Genomic DNA, 4,285 nt, shown 5'->3' with positions numbered 1-4,285 from the left:
GACTATTCTCTCAAGTTTCCAAGTTTGTGGTGATTTGTGATTTCCATTTGAGGCATCCACACTATTGGTGCTAGGATCTAAAACTCCAAGCAATCAACTACAACTACAAGGTAAGTAATTCTACTAGCTTTATTTGATTCAAGTTCCCCATGCCATGCTAGATAGGATAAGAACCTTGGAAAAATAATTATTTGCATGTATCATAGTCAAACATAGATCCAAGGTTTCTAGGGTTGCATGTACACCATAGGAGTGTTAGAATGCTCAAAACCCATCAGTGGTATCAGAGCCTGGTTTGTTTATTTGATACTTGATGCAAAAAAAAAAAAAAAACTTGAAAATCAAAGTTTTGTTCAAAAGCTCGTATCAAAATTTCAAGTTTTGTATATGTACTTACGATTCTTGAAATTTTTGATATGAACATTCATAAACATATGAGTTTAGAAGATCATAGAAATTATGTGCTAATAATTTATTAGATTAATTCTTGATCTTTATGTGTTTTAATGGAGCCCATAACTAATTCTTAAGTTATGGATAACCAAAAGTCACATTTATAAATAACCATTAAAAGAACACATAGGTTACAAAAAATGAAGAGTCTTCATTTTTAATAACCATTAACTCATAAGTTATGAGAAATGAAAAGTTTTGAAAGTTTACAAAACTTGCCCTCAAGTTTTGGAACATGTAAAGTCATATTAAAAACTTTAGTTCCAATCCCTAGAATTTTAAAAGTTAAAATTCAACCCTTATACTTTATAATATTATAAGTTTAATAATATTTATATATGTATAAGATCAAGTCGTCTTACCGCTACTACGCCTCATTCACGAAGCCGGTCTATAAGGGGGGTATAAGGTTGTTGCCTATAAAATGACAACTTAATGGGTGTCCACTCTCACCCACCGCTTCCTTGATCGGTGGAGGGTCGTTAGCCGAACGGGTAGGACAAGGACTTATAAATTCTCACTAAAAGTATAATGATAATACTAAAGTAACTAAACTTTATTGAATTCCCAATCTTAGTTATTTTAGGAAAATGTGAATAAGGTGCTAATCCATGAAATTACACTTTACACTTTGTTTAAGTCGTTAGTGGAGCGTGTGTGGTTAACCGACACACTAACTTGAACTTAACAAGGTAGGTAAAGGGTGACTTAATGTTTATCATAGTATCGATGGAGCGTGTGTGGTTAACCGGCACAACGATTGAGGGGTAATACATTAAGGGTACCAAGTAATTTGCATGGTTACTTCACACCTTGTTTTGTGATCCTCGGCATCCCAGTCACAAAACTTGAAGGGCACACTCGAGATTGAAACATTCCATTGAAGAAAGTTCAATGAATCTCAAAGAATCTAGGAGTTTCTAAACCAATTAAAACCTAATTAAATATTTCGTTTTTCATGGTGGAAATTGGTGAATCGTCATTCACTTACCTTTAAATATCTTATATCTTAGATTACGGCATCCCTCTTCTAAGTTATAAAATATTGTGTTGGGTCCTAGCCTTAATACTACATTTGGGTGTTTTGTTAAGGACTATCTCTATATCTAATCTAATCTATTCCCTCTTCTTTTTAGATGTCTTCCAATAACAATGCATCTGGCTCAAACCCTACTAGCTCCTTCTCTCTCATGAATCTTTGTGGGAGAGTCATCTTTGATGGGTCCAACTTTACAGATTGGATCAGAAACATCAGGATGGTCACTCGGTATGAGAACAAAGAATATGTTCTCGACAAGGAGCTGAAGGTACCCGAGCCAACAGCTACTGCTGAAGAGCTTGCTGAATATGAGGTACATGAAAGAGATGCTACAAAAGTGGCATGCGTCATGATGGCCACCATGATAGCCGAGCTCCAAAAGTCCTATGAGGACTATTATCCTTTTGAGATGCACCAGGACTTGATGGAACGCTACCATCAAAGTGCTCGTCAAGAGCGATATGAAATAATCTCCTCCATGATAACAACCCGAATGAAGGATGGTGAACCCATCACGGGCCACATGCAGAAAATGCAAAGGTATGTGGACCGTTTACTGAAGCTGAATGTGAACTTCCCTGAGGAGTTAGCAATAGACATCATTTTGCACTCCTTGCCATCGTGTTATGATCAATTCCGCATGACATATCACATGAAGAAGGAAGAAGTCACCCTCAGCAAACTTCAAGGACTCTTGAAGACCGCCGAAAGTGGTCTAAAGGGTAAGTCGGTTGTTACTACTCCTACTCCTACTCCAACTGCGGCCAATGTCTTGGCAATCGGGCATGGCAAAGGGAAGAAGAGAAAGAACCCTTCTAAGGGTACCAAGGATAAGACCCTTGAAGGCTCCTCTTCAAGCAAAACCAAGAAATGTTTTGTCACTCCTTCTGCTAACCCTAATGAGGCTGAATGCTTCTATTGCCATGAAAAGTCGCACTGGAAGCAAAACTGCCCAAAGTACCAGCAAGATTTGAAGGATGGGAAAGTAAAACCCAACCATGCAGGTATATACACTATATTGTCTAATAACTCACCTCATTCTAAGTCTTGGGTCCTTGATACAGGTTGTGGTATTCACATATGTTGTGATTTGCAGGGACTAAAAAGAAGTGAGAATGTGGAGCAGGGAAAGATAAACTTGATCATGGGAAACAGGAAAGCTTCACCTGTCACCAAGATAAGAGTTTATTCCTTAGTGCTAAATAGTGGGTTTACATTAGATTTGAATAAATGTTATTATTCGCCAGAAATGGCAAGAAATGTTATTTCCTTTCATGCATTGTATAAACAAGGTTTTACCTTTTATTTTGATAATAATAATGGTAGTATTGATGCTTTCTTTAATAATGTTCTTTATTTTAAAGCATTACCTTGTGATGGCGTGTATGAAACTGTATATGTTGTAGATAATCTAGGAAATAATGTATTGTGTATTAACTCTTCCACTAGCTTAGATAAAGCATCCTTATGGCATTGTCGTCTTGGACATGTAAGCAAGAAACGCATAGGCCAACTCCAAAAGGATGGAGTCTTGGAGTCATTTGACCTAAAGTCAGATGATAGTTGTGAATCTTGTTTGCTTGGTAAAATGACAAAGTCACCTTTTACTGGCACTTGTGCTAGGGGTGAAGGTTTGTTGGACCTCATACACATGGATGTGTGTGGACCCTTCAGAACCGCCACAAGAGATGCTAATCGGTTCTATGTGACTTTTACTGATGATTTTAGTAGATATGGATATGTCTACCTAATCAAGCATAAGTCAGAAACCTTTGAGAAATTCAAAGAGTTTAAGCAAGAAGTGGAGAACCAGTTGGGCAGGAACATTAAGATGCTTCGATCCGATCGTGGTGGTGAGTATCTTAGTACTGAGTTCCTTGACTATCTTAAGGAATGTGGGATTGTCTCACAATTGACACCTCCTAGGACACTACAGTTGAATGGTGTAGCTGAGAGGCGCAATCGGACCTTGTTGGACATGGTTCGTTCCATGATGAGTCGAGCTTCGCTACCAATCTCATTTTGGGGGTATGCCTTAGAGACTGCCGCCCATATCCTTAATCTAGTCCCTACAAAGAAGGTTGCCAAAACACCTCACGAGGTGTGGACTGGAAAAGTTCCCAATCTAGACCACATCAAGATTTGGGGTTGCGAGGCTTTCGTGAGACGCGAGACTCACGATAAGCTCGAACCCTGAAGCGAAAGGTGTATTTTCATCGGCTACCCACAGAAATCCTTTGGTTACATCTTCTACAGACCCAGTGATAATATGGTCTTTGTAGCAAGAAGAGGATTCTTTCGAGAGAGAGAATTCATGAGCCAAGGAAACAGTGGGAGGCAAATTGACCTTGAGGAAATTCAAGAGTCAAGTGGTGAAGGAACCTCAAACCCTAGCCCTCAACCTGAGGAGGAAACTCCTGTTGAGCCGACTGAAGAATCTATACCTCTGAGGCGTTCCACCAGAGTTAGGAATGCACCTGAGCATTATTATGGTTTTCATATTACTGCAGAAGGTGAGACACTTATTAGTGATAACACACTGGTAAATCTGGATGAGCCTAACAGCTACACTGAAGCCATGGCAGGCCCTGAGGCTGCTAAATGGAAAGAGGCTATGGATAGCGAGATACAGTCCATGTATGACAATCAAGTTTGGAACTTGGTTGACAATGTACCTGATCGTAAGATAGTTGGGTGCAAATGGATCTTCAAGAAGAAGACCGACATGGATGGTAATGTACACACTTATAAGGCACGACTGGTTGCAAAGGGTTATTCTCAAACTCTGGGAGT

The sequence above is a fragment of the Lactuca virosa genome, chromosome 2, assembly GCF_052849685.1.
Source record: "Lactuca virosa cultivar CGN04683 chromosome 2, Lactuca_virosa_CGN04683_v6, whole genome shotgun sequence".
NCBI lineage: Eukaryota > Viridiplantae > Streptophyta > Magnoliopsida > Asterales > Asteraceae > Lactuca > Lactuca virosa.
This window is presented reverse-complemented; position numbering follows the sequence as displayed.